Here is a 16281-nt window from a genome sequence, read left to right as displayed (position 1 = left end):
TTCACTTGGTCATACTGCCACTTGGCGTGCTACCAAATCTGAGGATGGCTGCCAGAGGCGGGGCTTAGGGAGAGGGCAGTCATTGGCTGGGGGCAGTATGACCCAGAGATCAGTGATTGGTTACTACTAAGAAAGACAGATCAGAAACGAAACTGATACTGATTTTTTCTTTACCGAGGATTCCCAGCCTGATGACGGGGAATATTCATGAGCATGTGAATCCATGCCAGACCCATGCTGGAGAACAACAGTTACAGGTAAGTAACTTGTTCCTTACAAAACATTGCAATGCGAAGGGGTGTGCCATTGCCAGCAGATGCAGACAGTGAGGATGAAGCAGATGACAGGAATGAACAGCCATGTGACAGCTACTAATATGTGATTACTTCTAGAGGCGTGTATGGTGGCACAGAAAGCAGTACTCACCTGCAACCTTTCCATCCCACAAATTACCACTTCTATCCATGACAGCATGGGGCAATATGGTGTAGCACACTTGCATGCTTGGTTGCACTACCACCGATCATGTGTACCATGCAATATTGCTATCCCATCCCAAGGCCCCCACCCAGTTGGTAGTGATGTGTGCACTAATACATTACACGCAGGATGGTTACCACATAGAAGGACACATCAATTTACTGTCGCCATTTGAGCAAGGTATGAGAATGTACCCCTTGTACTCGCATGTTCCCTTTCAGGAGTGTCTTCTAGGAACTCCTCATATGGCATAGCGAGACCAGATGCACCCAACACACGTTACCTCACATACCTCCTCCTTGCAATGTATATTGTCCAACTGGGCATATGGGTCGAATTGCAAACATGTTACCTCATGTGCCACTTCCTTGAAATGCATATTACCCAACTGGGGTTATGGGTCAAAGCAGCACATATGTTTCCTCACATTTGTGTGTGATGAAAATGTCTCAGTGAACCGTGCAGTGCACTATGATGTGGATGCAGTAGTCAGTTCCCTTCCTCCGTCTCTTCTTTGCACATGCTTCTTGGCCCTCTGGAATACCTTCTGACGGTGGTGTGGAAGTGGAGCGGCTGCACATGCGAGGTGGGCGTGCTTCCTCGGATGCCATGCTGTACACATGTGACATGCATGACTGTGGCTGCTGCAGCTGTAAAAGGGCCTGATGCAGTGATTGGCCCGGTCTGTTAAGCACAGTTGTGAGACATTCCTTCACCCTGCTGGTAGCCTACATACACCAATCCATGTCTAGATGCATGCCAGGCTGCACAATACCAACAGCCAACACAGCATGTGTAAATCACTTGTTGATGCTGCTAGCCCAGCATTGCTTCGCTCAAGCCTCCTGCTTTTTTGTGGACTGTACCTGTTCCACTCTTGCCTTGTCATGTACTACAACAACGATGGCTGATGTGTGCTTGTCCAGGGATTCCTTCAGTGATGCCTGAATCTCATTCTGGTTTGTGAGGAGCTGGTTGTGCTGCTCCCGTTCTTTCAGGATCCTCTCCTGAATGTCCAGCTGTTTTTCAGATGCACCAGACTGCTGTCTGGCCTCGTGGTCTAGGTGGCATTGGCCTTCAACCAACAGGACTGTCTGGTCATAGATCTCCACATTGTCATGTATAGTGGGTATATGCTGTGTGGTAGACATTTGAGACAGAGTGTTGGTCCAATCTTCTGCTTGGTCAACTGAGTATTCATGCATGCCACCATGTACATCTTCATCCTCTCCCTCTTGCATGGGTCACAAGGTCAGCAGCTGCCACCACTTCATCCACCTCCTCAACTGTTCTCACCTATGAAATTGGCACTATTTTATTCTTATTCTGTTATTGTTTAAAGTGCAGAACTAGCTCAAGAGCAGCAGAGCTCTGTACAGAGTGTGGATAGCCAGCATTTGAGCTGGCATCTTTAACAGTAGCGCACTACTGTAAAGTCTGTTCGTCAATGTGTGCGTCCATTGGAATTAGTCCTTGGTCAGGTGTTGTTAAAAGAGACATGTTTTAAGAAATGTGCAACATTTGAGAATTGTGGGGGCATTCTGAGCCGACACCGGAATCGAGCTACAGAGGGTGGGTGCATGACAAGAGACGGATTGTTTGCGGGAACTCTCTTTGTGGACGAGATGTGATTCAAGCCGTTTGCTCAATTTGCTATGTGTGGATCGTGTGACAAAATATATGTGAAGTTTAGCCGCCAGGTACACTGGTGTGCTACTCGTGACTGCTGTGTAGATGATGCATGAAGTCTTGAACAGTATCCTGGCTTCGAGTGGAAGCCAATGCAGTTTACGTAGGATGGGGATAATTCCATCAAATATCCTGCTTTAGTTAAAAGTAATGCTTCAGTGTGGAGGACTGCTTTTAGGGGAGCTATGTGAGCAGTTAGGAGCCCTGTCAGGAGAGCATTTCCACCATCAATGTGCAAGACCACAAGGGCCTGCACTATGGTGGGCAAGTCCTGTGGCAGAAAGAAGGGTTTGATTTTTCAAAAGGTAGAGATTCGGAGGCAGACTATTTGGGCCTTCTGGGCTATGTGTTTCTGGAACGACAGATTGCTGTCAATGGTGACGCTTAAGGACTTTGCTGAGTCTGAGAGTTGTGGATCAAATCCTTCTAGGCATCTATCATTGGGCCATTGTTCGAAAAGTTGTTTTTTAGGGGGCGGACCGATGAGGACGAATTCAGTCTTGGATGGGTTTAGTTTGAGGTAGGCAGTCAACATCCAGGACAAACAAACCCGGCCAATCATACAGTAAAGCAAACATGACTTGTATTATATGTTTTGAGGTTTGATAGTAGAATTGGCTTTTGATGATTAATGAAAATCTTTATTTCTTGGAACTTGCTGTCATGAACCATTGGACGCATCCTTTCTGGACTTCCTGGTCCCTGACCCATAGAGGCTTGCACTCAGCAGTACTCCCAACATGGCCGCCGAACGCGGAATACTGTTTACCAGTTTCTGCGCCGTTCGCATTACGTTCTATAAAGGGGACACGCCCCCGCAGCCCTGCACATCTCAACGCTACCGCTTGCCGTGGCTAGACGTGTGCTGCCGTAGTTCGCTTGTGTTTTTCCTTTGATTCCTGGTTCCCGGTTCCCCTAAATTCCTCCTCCTTCATTCCCCCTCCTTTTTGTCCCCCTTGCATCCCGGATCTCCGTGCACTCGTCTTCCGTGTGCACTCTTCGCTGCTTCCTGCATTTCCTCGGACTTCCCGGACATCTGAACCTTCCCAGGACTCGGAACGCTGAACGCATGCTGGAACCCGAGGACCTGCACACTGGGTTATACAAAACCCAAACTCTAAGAAAGAAGACTCCATCGAAGAACTCCAACAAACAACAAAGACAGGTGAGAAGGGGGCAAACCTGTGACAGATTGAGACGCCAACAAACTGATACAGATACAGACATGGAGGCTGCAGTTCAAGACCTCATGCGCGGCATGCAAGAGTTAACCACAGAAGTTCAGAATCTCAAAGCTGAGAATGCTTCATTAAAACAACTAGTCCTGTCACGTGATTCCGCGACCAAGGAAAGTGTATTGCTGGGCAGAGTAGTGGATAAATATGATGGCTCCTAAAAGAACCTTCGTGGCTTCCTTGATTCATGTTTAGTGCACTTTACCTTTAAGCCCTACTACTTTTCTACCCCCAGGGCAAAGGTGGGCTTTATGATTTCGCATCTCTCCGGGAATGCATTAACCTGGGCTACGCCCTTAGTTAATTCTAGAGATGCCCTCCTGGATGATTATGATGCGCTCGTACGGGCTCTAAAGATCATGTTTGACCGCCCAGAACAGGTTTACAGTTCCCAAGAACGTCTATTGGATTTCCAGAAAGGGTCCCAGGACATGCTTACCTATGTAACACGCTTTAAGCAACTGGCCAAGGAAGCAGATTGGTCCTCGGAGGCCTGTTTTACTCTATTCCGGAGAGGACTAAACGAAGAAATAAAAGAAGAGCTAGCCAGGGTAGCTCGCCCAGGTTCCTTCCAGACCCTTATGGACCTCTCTTTACAAATAGACTTTCGAATCCAGGAAAGGAAGGCAGAAAAGAAGAAAACAAAGATGCCTTACCAAAAGACCTCTATAGAATCTCCCTCTAAACCCGAGCCCACTCCTGCCCCGACCACAGACCCTGAACCCATGCAACTGGGGGCCTTCCAGGGACCCATATCCCCGCAAGAAAGATTGCAACGGATTCACACCGGGCTTTGTATGTACTGTGCCTCAGATAAACATCTTGTGAGAGAATGTCCTTTGGCCCCTCCACGGCGTTCGGGAAACGCCAGCTCCCAAGCCTAGATCTAGCACAGCTTAGGGAGAGAGATGTTTGCTCCACATCTATTCCATCCTTGAACTCTCCTGGACAAAACAAACTTGTGATCTTGCAGGCCTTTCTATCGCCGTCCAAGAAAGAAACTTACCCCATTCTGGCATTAGTGGATTGTGGCGCCATGGGGATTTTTATAGATCAGGATTGGGTTACTACCCACCACATTCCATATGAAACTCGAGACATCATGCAACCTGTAGAGGCCATCAATGGATGACCTCTCTCTTCAGGACCAATGTCACGCATCCCACTCCCTCTGGGGATCCCATTCCTCATTCCCGTGCTCTGAACACCCCTCGCCCTCTTGCCCGGTTCCGGGACTCACAGGTTCTCTCTTCGCCCCAGTTGCCATGGTGCCGACTGCCACAAAGCTTGGGTCGGCATGCTCTTTGCCCGCGGAGACGTCTACCCCCTTGGCGTCTTCCGTGGCGGTTGCTAGACAGACTTCTTCCGCGTCACATGACCACCGCCTTCCGCTCACGTGTTTCTGGAGTACACTCACGTGATGCACTCGCGGGTCATGTGACCGGGAGGAAATAGCAGCACCAGTATTTAAACGGCTCTGTTGCGGTGCTTCGGTGCTTCACAGCTGTTTCTTCGGATTCCTGTACAGCACTACTTACCTCTTGTTTCACCCTTTTTGGATCTTGATCTCGGACTTGTTTTACGGACTGGCAACGGATAACCCTTGGCTTTGGTACTTGTTTTCGGATCATTGTTACAACCACGGACTGCTTCACGGACTCCTACTACGTTCCGCCCTTCTTGTGCGGATTTTGGCATCAGGTAGGCCTGGCACTTGCAACCTTGCTGAGATACTTACATACTGAAAGAACAGCCTTGCCCGGGTCCCGGAACCTTCCCCATAGGTACAACCGCCAATCCACAGACTCCTTTTGGTAAGACCGTTCCACTTACTTGTTGATTGGTTGTTGTTTCTGTTTTGGCTTGACACTTAACCGGTGTTTCCTTTACAGTGGTTCGGGGTTCCACGAGTACCGCAGTTTCGGAAAGAACATCTCCCACCTGTGGCCTCAAAGGCGGCACAGAGAGTGATCTTGATTCTCTCTGTGTGGCACTTGTGGACAGAGGACTCTTCGGCTACACGACAGTCAAGACACAACAGACTGTGAAGCCATCCTGTCGTGTAGCTATGGGGGGAGCTACAGATGACCCCTTAACCACTATGGTTCAGGCCATAACCGTGTTACGTGCGGACATGGCCGCAGCAAATACAGCCATTCACCAATGCTTGGATACCATCCAGAGTGCTAGACATCCTCTACCCTCAGATGCTGAATTTGGGGATACCTCACCAGGCCCCCCGCCCGTCCAACCTCCCGTTCCACCCATTCCTAACCCCATCCCTGTAGTACTGCCCTCTCCTTTTCCTTTGGCTGCCCCTGAGAGGTATCATGGGGATCCCGGCAAGTTCAGAACCTTCTTGAATCAATGCAAATTGCATTTTTTGTGTAGACCCATGGCTTTCCCAGACTCCACCTCTAAGGCAGCCTTTACTCTCTCTCATTTAGCAGGCACTGCTGCTGCCTGGGCCAATCCACTCCTGGAAAACGACAACCCAGCCCTTTACGACTTTGATTTGTTGGTCACTGAGATGTCCAGAGTGTTCGATACGCGCCATAAAGTCCAGTCCCGAGACCTGGAACTCCTGGACCTGCGGCAGGGTAGGGGGTCTTTGATCGAATACATTACTAAGTTCAATCAGCTTGCACCTGAGACTTCCTGGCCTGAATCCAAAAAAGCCGTTGTGTATTATTGCGGCTTAAATAACGCCATGAAGGATGCCCTTGCGGTTGTTCCCTCCTTACCAACCTCTTACCATGACCTAGTCGATTTAACTCTGCAATTGGACACTAGACGTTCTGAACGTAGGGCTGAGGCCGGTTTTCTGCACACCACTGCCCCATCTCCTTCCACCTCGGCCCCTTCAAACACCAGTTCCGAACCCATGCAAATCGGGGGCATCAGGAGCCCGATCACACCCATAGAAAGAGAACGTAGGAGGGTGGACAATGCTTGTTATTATTGTGGTCTACCTGGCCATTACGTGAAGGAGTGTCCCCGTCGCCCCAAGTTAAAACCATCGGGTTTTCGGAGTGCTCGACCCTAAACTCGGGGACCGGGTTGAGCGCTCCTTCTCATACCCCGAACCCTGTGTTTGCTTTCGGCTGCATCCGACCCATATATGTGCAGGCCATTCTACAACCCACACCTGACATCTCTCACCCAGTTATGATTATCATAGATTCCGGGGCTACAGGTAATTATATGGACATCACACTGGCCCAAACCCTGAACCTACCTCTTCTAGCAAAAACCCGGCAGGAACAAGTACAGGCAGTGGATGGGACTGCTCTGGTTTCCGGACCAATCAAACAGCAGACCACCCCGATGCTCTTGACCATACAGACTATACACAGGGAGACCCTGAGTTTCAATCTCATTTCAATGCCCCAGTTCGGTGTAATATTGGGAATACCTTGGCTACAGGAGCACAACCCCTTAATTGACTGGAAAGAGGGTTTGGTGCATTTCGAATCCGATCTCTATCAACATTTCTGTCTGACCGCAGCCACCACTATTGAGACACCCACTCAAGCATTGGGGGTCATGGCTCAATTATCTCTAGAGGATCCCGTTGTCCCCTCCACAGAACACCACACGGTTGGACTGGTCTCCACACTCATTCCGGCCCAATACCAAGACTATCTAGAAGTGTTCGACCATGGTTCATCAGAAGTTTTACCGCCACATCGCCCGTACGACTGCCCGATAGATCTGGTTCCGGACAGCACTATCCCCACTGGTTGTATCTACTCCTTGTCTCCTACTGAAGATCTAGCCCTCAAGGAGTACATTCAAAAGGCCCTCCGTCTGGGCCAGATACGTCCTTCTACATCCCCGGCGGCGAGTCCCATTTTCTTTGTCCCCAAGAAGGAGGGTGACTTACGGCCTTGTGTGGACTACCGCAGACTCAATGCAATCACCAAGAAAGATCGCTACCCCATTCCGCTAATCACGCCCCTCTTGGACCGTCTCACACATGCCATTGGCTTTACCAAATTAGACCTCCGCGGTGCCTACAATCTGATTCGTGTGCATTCCGGGGACGAATGGAAGACCGCTTTCTGTACTCGCTATGGCTTGTATGAGTATACGGTCATGCCGTTCGGTTCGTGCAACGCTCCGGCCACGTTCCAGAGGTTCGTGAACGATATCTTCTTTGACGTCCTGGATGTTTTTGTAGTGGTCTACTTGGATGATATCTTGATATTCTCCCAGACCATGAAGGACCACGTACAGCATGTCAGGGAAGTGTTGTCTCGTCTACGGACACACTCCTTGTTTGCCAAACCCGAGAAGTGCCAGTTCCATGCCGACTCCGTAGAGTTTCTTGGTTTCCACATCTCATCTGGAGGGCTAGCCATGAACACTTCCAAGGTTCGCGCAGTGCTGGATTGGCCGGTCCCCGATTCATTGAAGGCACTCCAGTCTTTCCTTGGTTTCGCTAACTTTTACAGGTGTTTCATCCCCGGGTTCTCTTCTTTGGTGGCTCCCCTCACTTCCCTGACTAGCCCTGGCACACCTTTTCTATGGACGGACACACATCAACAGGCCTTCGAGGCTTTAAAGACAGCATTCACTACTGCCCCCATCTGGCAGCACCCAGACCAGAACTGCCATTCATAGTGGAAGCTGATGCTTCATCCTTTGCACTAGGTGCTGAATTGTCACAGACTTGCCCTACCTCTGGTCGCCTTCACCCTGTGTCCTTCCATTCCCGTAAATTCACAGATGCCGAATCCCACTATACCGTGACTGAAAAGGAATTACTGGCGGTCATGGACGCCTTCCGCGTTTGGAGGCATCACCTCTTGGGTGCTAAGCACAGTGTCACGGTTTATTCTGATCACCAGAACTTACAAGACCTGGCGTCTCTGAAGTGTATCAACAGCAGGCAGGTCAGGTGGCATCTCTTCTTTGCGACCTTCGACTTTGTGATCAAACATCGCCCGGGTAATACCCATGGCAAAGCCGATGCCTTGTCACCTTCTCCTGGGGGAGTGGCCTTGCCGACATTTCCAGACACCCTACTGGACGTCGGCAAGGTGGTTTGTTTGTGTACTCCAACCCTGCCCTTACTTGACGCAATACAGGATTGGGTTACTTCACACCCAGGCCAGTTGTCCGATTGGGATTTGGTGGTTCATGATGGTCTCCCCTTTGTTTCTGATCGTCTATTCATGCCCACGTTAGACACCCGTAACATGGCGTTGGAATGGTCTCACGATGCCCCGGTTCATGGTCATCCTGGTCAGAAACGCACTTTGGCGCTGCTGAGAAGGTGGTGCTGGTGGCCGTCTATGAGAAAGGATGTTGAATCTTATGTCAATGCATGTGCGGTTTGCGCACAGTGTAAGCACCGTAGGGGTCGTCCTGTGGGTCTCTTGCTTCCTTTACCTGTCCCTCCCAAACCGTGGCACACCTTGACCATGGATTTTGTCACTGACCTACCCCGGATCCGGGGCTTCGATACCTTGTGGGTGGTCATCGATTCATTTTCTAACATGGCTCGTTTTATCCCTTGTAAAGGCATTCCCTCGGCGCCTACACTGGCCCGGTTGTTCTTCGAGAATGTCTTTTGTCTTTTCGGGCTTCCCTCGGTTCTCATCTCGGACAGGGGTTCGCAGTTCACCTTGCGTTTCTGGCGGGCCCTGACTAGGTTGCTCGGAATGGACGTCCGTTTCTCCTCGGCATATCACTCTGAGACGGACGGTCAGACCGAGCGACTGAACCAGACGCTGGAGCAGTACTTACATTGTCTGACCCTACAGCTACAGACTTCCTGGTTGAGCGTACTGCATCTTGCGGAATTTGCGTACAACAACGCTGTCCATTCTTCCACTGGTTTCTCCCCGCTCTACCTGCTTTATGGTCAGCACCCTTGTGTTCTGCCCTTCGCGGATTTGCCTTCTTCTGCCAATCCAGCTGCCCTTGCATGTGTTAGGGACCTGGCCTCCGTTCACGCTCAGGTGTCGACTCATCTTGTCGAGGCCCAGGCGTCCATGAAGGCGCAGGCGGACAGGAAACGGGTGATGGCCCCGTTGTATACTGTGGGATCCCGCGTTTGGTTATCCACCCGACATCTACACTTGGTGGGTTGCCGCAAGCTTCTACCTCGCTTTGTGGGTCCCTATACGATTACTCGTGTTATCAGCCCTGTGTCTTATCGACTTGCTCTCCTGGGTTCCTGGCGGCTTCACCCTGTTTTCCATGTTTCTCTGCTCAAGCCCTGTCCCGCTCCCACACGGCTTCGCTCTCCTAGGGCCCCGGTGTCTCTATCCACTCCGGATGTTTTTGAGGTCTCTGCCATTCTGGGTTCCCGTAGGGGGTGTCTCCAATACCTTGTGGTCCGGGTATGGTCCCGAGGAGCGGTCCTGGGTCCCGGCTGCTGATGTCCAGGCTCCCCGTTTGGTGGCGCGGTTCCATAGGGACCATCCCTCGTGCCCACAGGGTCGTGGGCCTTTGGGGGGGGCTCTGTCACGCATCCCACTCCCTCTGGGGATCCCATTCCTCATTCCTGTGCTCTGAACACCCCTCGCCCTCTTGCCCGGTTCCGGGACTCACAGGTTCTCTCTTCGCCCCAGTTGCCACGGCGCCGACTGCCACAAAGCTTGGGTCGGCATGCTCTTTGCCTGCGGAGACGTCTACTCCCTTGGCGTCTTCCGTGGCGGTTGCTAGACCGACTTCTTCCGCGTCACATGACCGCCGCCTTCCGCTCACATGTTTCTGGACTACACTCACGTGATGCGCTCGCGGGTCATGTGACCGGGAGGAAATAGCAGCGCCAGTATTTAAACGGCTCTGTTGCAGTGCTTCGGTGCTTCACAGCTGTTTCTTCGGTTTCCTGTACGGCACTACTTACCTCTTGTTTCACCCTTTTTGGATCTTGATCTCGGACTTGTTTTACGGACTGGCAACGGATAACCCTTGGCTTTGGTACTTGTTTTTGGATCATTGTTACAACCACGAACTGCTTCACGGACTCCTACTACGTTCCGCACTTCTTGTGCGGATTTTGGCATCAGGTGGGCCTGGCACTTGCAACCTTGCTGGGATACTTACATACTGAAAGAACAGCCTTGCTGGGTCCCGGTACCTTCCCCATAGGTACAACCGCCAATCCACAGACTCCTTTTGGTAAGACCGTTCCACTTACTTGTTGATTGGTTGTTGTTTCTGTTTTGGCTCGACACTTAACCGGTGTTTCCTTTACAGTGGTTCGGGGTTCCACGAGTACCGCAGTTCCGGAAAGAACATCTCCCACCTGTGGCCTCAAAGGCGGCACAGAGAGTGATCTTGATTCTCTCTGTGCGACACTTGTGGACAGAGGACTCTTCGGCTACACGACAGTCAAGACACAACAACCAATCACCCTGCAAACCAAAGAGATCCAGCTCTCGATAAACCATCATCATGAAATGATCTAGTTTGACATCATAAAGTCGGCCCATTATCCAATGGTACTGGGTATGCCCTTGTTACAGAAGCACAAACCATACATCAACTGGGCAGCAGGATCCTTGTTTCTTGGCTCTGAACATTGCATGTCTCACTGCCTATTCCTGGATTCCTCGTCAAGATCCTCTGAAGGTACACTGACAGACCAGCAAGGCCCACTCACGGTTTCAAACATTATCCAGGTTCCCAGAGCCTATCAGGACTACACTGGTGTGTTTTCAACTGCCATAGTTCAAGCCCTACCCCCTCGCAGACCTGAAGACTGCGCTATCGTTACTGAACCCTCAGCAGTGATTCCCTTTGGAAGGATGTTCATCCTATCAGAACCAGAGAAAAGGGCCCTCCGAGAATACTTGGATACCAACCTAGAAAATGGCACCATACGATCATCCAAATCCCCAGCGGGAGCTTCGTTGTTTTTCGTTCCCAAGAATGATACTAAGGAGCTTAGGCCTTGTCTTGATTATCGTGGTCTTAATCAATGCACCCTCAAGGACCGCTACCCATTGCCCTTAATCTCGGATATCCTGGAAGCGGCGAGAGGAGCCGTAATCTTCACGAAATTGGATCTCAGAGGTGCCTACCATCTGATCCGTATTAAGGAAGGTGATGAAAGGAAAACAGCCTTTAGAACACCCTTTGGTCACTTTGAATACTTGGTCATGCCTTTCGGACTCGCCAATGCCTCAGCGGTCTTCCAACGTTTTATGGACCGGGTGTTCTCTGATATGCTGTTCCTCTTCATCATAGTTTACCTGGACGACATACTGATATACTCCAAGGACCATCTTAAGCATGAAGAGCATGCCAAGGCAGTCTTACAACGGCTACATGAACATAAACTCCTGGCTAAACCCGAGAAATGCCTTTTTCATGTCTTTACTGTTCACTATCTCGGATTTGTCCTTAGTCCAGAAGGAATTGGAATGGACCACTCAAAAGTAAATTCCATACTATCCTGGCCTGTTCTAACTACTGTGAAACAGATTCAATCCTTCCTGGGGCTTGCCAACTACTACCGGAAATTCATACCTTCCTTTTCGGAGATAGTTCAACCGATCATTACATTGTTGAAGAAGGATACTCCCTTCCTCTGGACCACAGCCCAAGACGAAGCATTCCAACGTTTGAAGTCGGAATTTACACAAGCCCCCATCTTGGCTCAACCTGACATTGATCGACCTTTCCTAGTGGAAACTGATGCCTCTAACTACGCCATCGGAGCAGTCTTAAAGCAGGAATTCGAGGACAAGTTAGAACACCCCATCGATTATCTCTCGCGAACCCTAACTCCTAGCGAGACCCATTTTTCTGTTCTGGAAAATGAATTGTTGGCCAACCGTCAAGCCTTCACAGAGTGGCGTCATCTACTCCTGGGAGCTAAACATCCTGTTCAGGTCTGTACGGATCATTGGAATCTCCATGTCCTACAATCCATGGAATGTAGGAATAGTCGTCAAGCCCGTTGGGCCTTCTTCTTTGCCCAGTGCCAGTTCCAAATCCATCATGTACCTGGAACACACAACATAATTGCTGACGCCTTATCCCGACATCCCGACTACGAAACTCTTGAAGATCGATCCTTCCCAAAGATGTTTTCCCATACAATTTTCGTAGCTCAAGCAATCACTCTCCTGGAAGACATTCGGATTCAAACCCAGTCCTCTGAGATCTGGAAGGAATTTACTGGGAAGAATCGATGGAATCTTAAAATCAAGGACGGGTATTTGTTCAAGGACAATGGCCTGGTCATTCCCACACAGAGACTGCGACAAAGGATTATAAGCCTCTGTCATGATACCCTTCATTCAGGACATTGTGGCATTACCAACACTCTCCGTTTAATACAAAGACAGTTTTGGTGGGCAAAAATTAAACTTGACGTCCAGCAGTACATCCAAGCCTGTGCAGTCTGCAATCAAAACAAGCATGATAACAAGAGGCCGCGTGTCTCCTACTCCAACCAACGCTACCAAGAAGGCCCTGGGAATTTATTGCTGCAGACTTTATTGTGGAACTACCACCTTCCAGGCGATACACAACTATCATGGTTACCATTGATTTATTCACTCACATCGCTCATTTTACACCCTTGTATAAGTTACCATCTTCCTCAGAACTCGCTGGAATCTTCCTGGAACACATATTCCGACTTCATGGACTCCCTTCCAAGATCATATCAGACAGAGGTCCTCAATACATATCTCAATTCTGGAAACACTTATGCCATATGCTAGGAATCCAACGTGCCCTCTCCTCAGGTTATCATCCACAGACCAACGGAGCTACAGAACGTGTCAACCAAACCCTGGAGCAGTATCTTCGTTGTTTCACCACCAAGGTCCTGGACGATTGATCTCTTTTAATACCTGTGGCTGAATTCGCCTACAACAATTGGGATCACTCGGCTGTCAGGACCAGCCCCTTCTTGTGCAGCCAAGGATTCCATCCATCGGTTCTACCATCCCTTCTCCCACATCCTACACCAGTTCCTACAGTTGACTTCTGGATTGAAACCCTCATCAATGTACACAAGGAAGACAAAGAACACCTCGGAAGGGCCCAAGCTAACACCAAGCACTATGCGGACTCCAAAAGAAGACCAGGACCTTCCTATGCAGTGGGTGATAAGGTCTGGCTATCCTCGAAACTACTGCCTCGACACTACGACCTAATAAGTTGGCTCCTCGGTACTATGGCCCTTTTTCCATAAAGGAAATCATTAACCCAGTGGCCTTCCGACTCAAATTACCAGACTCCTGGAAGAGGATCCACCCAGTGTTTCACACATCTCTAATGAAACCATACGTCCAGACCTCCCGGTGCTGTCATGAACCATCGGACGCGTCCTTTCTGGACTTCCTGGTCCCTGATCCATAGGGGGTTGCACTCAGCAGTACTCCCAACATGGCCGTGGAATACTGTTTACCAGTTTCCGCGCCGTACGCATTACGTTCTATAAAGCGGACACGCCCCGCGGCCCTGCGCGTCTCAACGCTACCGCTTGCCGTGGCTAGACATGTGCTGCCGTAGTTTGCTTGTGTTTTTCCTTTGATTCCTGGTTCCCGGTTCCCCTAAATTCCTCCTCCTTCATTCCCCCTCCTTTTTGTCCTCCTTGCATCCTGGATCTCCGTGCACTCGTCTTCCGTGTGCACTCCTCACTGTTCGGACATCTGAACGTTCCCAGGACTCGGAGCGCTAAATGCACGCTGGGACCCGAGGACCTGCACACTGGGTTATACAAAACCCGAACTCTAAGAAAGAAGACTCCATCAAAGAACTCCAACAAACAACAAAGGCAGGTGAGAAGGGGGAAACCTGTGACACTTGCACTAAATGGTATGCCTGTGTTTTGATACGTTAGCGCAGAGAGGTATGTGCTAATTGCTAAAATCTAGATCTAATCTCATGGTTAAATGTTGGCTGGGCTAAATTAGCCTTACATATTTTAGAGATCAGTAAGCTATCGACTGAGGTTATAATAATCACAGTCCTTAGAGGTTGGAGGCCTGAAGTGCTATATACAAAATAAATATCTGAATTACAACTACATTGACATGTTTTCCTGAGTTTTTATTTCATTTGCAAATGCAACCATATCATTGTTGTTTCATAACAGTGCTTGCCCTGGCTGGAGAGTCAAGTTTTAAATGTTTTAAGTATAGTCTTTAAGTTTTGAAAGAGGCTGTGACCCCTGTGATTGCTGTAATGACAATAACTCACACTGGAGCAATGTCCCTGCTGCCACTGACCATTTAAAGTACCATTCACCACATTGACTCCAAGTTAAGGTTTAATTGCTGTTAAACAATACCTTGCATACTCGTCTGTGCTCCAGATAAGGCTTTGAGGTGGGAGTATTCTACACACTGTTTTTATAATTGGAATGTAAATTGAAATTGATTTACCACAGCAAGAGTGCAATAGTATGCGGCAGACAACCAAAACATGAGCTAACTTGAAAATGAATAGAACACATTATATCCAAAATAGTTGTGAAGCAAAGCTGCCTTGCTTCATATAATGTGTTACATTTAGTGAAAGTGTTTTTCTACACATTAATGTTTGAGCACACCACATAGATGTACGCACAACCTCGAAAACATAATTTATCTAATGAAAGCAGGCATTCACTGAAAAAGCACAATTTGTTTTCTAAATGCAATTGTACACATGAATTGCATTTCATTACTACTAAGATCCTAAAAAGCTAAATATGTATGCATAATGCTTACATGCAGACAGAAAACACATCAGAAGTTGAACAGAAAGAAGTATTCATTATCTCACTGTATCCTGTTTGTTTTTGAAAGGTGCAGTGCAAAGCTCAGAAATAATGTTTGTTTTCAGATAGCCTCCTTCATGGGCTGCAACTTCGTCCATGCAGATACAAATGAGCAGATGTGTTTTGGTTTGTGTCAAGTGACATGCCTATTGTACTTCCCTGTGCTTTCAACTAGTGAATAAATGATACGCATGGAAAGATATGTGTTATTTTTACAAGATTTTAATGCATAAAAAGGCCTGGTATGACACTTATCTGCAGGCCTGATTATAACATAGAGACTAAACTGTGCGATAAACTAGCATGGATTTTGATTATATTTTATTTAATATTTAACAAGTGTCCTTACAATTATAACATACAGGTGTGTACGCTAAACAGTATGGACAACATAATTAGCATACAATAAAGAAAGCATTTAACCAACATTACACATAATCTACAGCTTAAAAAACAATACGCTTCGTAGACGCTATTTTACTATTTAAAATGCATCCTTATTCAGCACTTAAGCTTTTTCAAGTGGGACCACTTTTTTATGATACTACCTTTAAAAATGACTTATGTTTGCTTGATGTAATAATGTTTGTAGCACTGCATTTGTGTCATAAGCTTTACAGCTTAAACACATGTGTACGCCAAACAGTATGTATAACATTATGAAAGTGCATAAATAAGGTTAAACTTGCAACATTTCTAATTTACTACTTTAAAATAGTTAATGTTTGCTCTTCTTATTTCAGCAAATTTTAAAAGGCCAGCCACTCCTCTGGACCTTTGTTAAACTTGTACAATTTATAATTCCTTACTTTAAAATGTATGCTTATTATATTTCAGCTAATTTCAAAATGTCAGCAACTTCTTTGGACTCTTCTACAGAGCGAGGTTAGTAAAATCGTGATTATAAAATGTACATTTACCAGTGAATGCAAAATTACTAATATGTGTACATGGTAAACAATAAAAACCTATCATTTTAGCTACTTATTTAATAATGATGCAACTCTATAAGTATTAACTACAAATACAACTGCATGCAGTAGTGAGCTATATAGTTGTTCAACTAGTGCATACTCTTAATACGCTTCAAAGCTTCAGCAGGTATTTACACTTAATAACCATGTATTAGGGACA

General features: G+C 48.0%; 1 protein-coding gene across 4 annotated transcripts in view; it reads left to right on the top strand.

The window, feature by feature from the left end:
* LOC138526426 (toll-like receptor 13) overlaps window positions 1–16281 on the top strand; it is a 269812-nt gene that overhangs the window by 139039 nt on the left and 114492 nt on the right. For 2 of the 4 annotated variants that reach the window (XM_069637171.1, XM_069637177.1), the window contains exon 2: window positions 15985–16032. The exons of the other annotated variants lie outside the window; for them this stretch is intronic. The gene's annotated coding sequence lies outside the window, so the exon portion shown is untranslated. The remainder of the gene's footprint in view (window positions 1–15984; window positions 16033–16281) is intronic. 4 annotated transcript variants of the gene reach the window in all.

This window comes from Ambystoma mexicanum, chromosome 1q (genome assembly GCF_040938575.1).
Source record: "Ambystoma mexicanum isolate Mex_15411 chromosome 1q, UKY_AmexF1_1, whole genome shotgun sequence".
Taxonomy (NCBI): Eukaryota; Metazoa; Chordata; class Amphibia; order Caudata; family Ambystomatidae; genus Ambystoma; species Ambystoma mexicanum.
The sequence above is the reverse complement of the archived record's forward strand: the minus strand, read 5'-3'. Positions and strand labels throughout refer to the sequence as shown.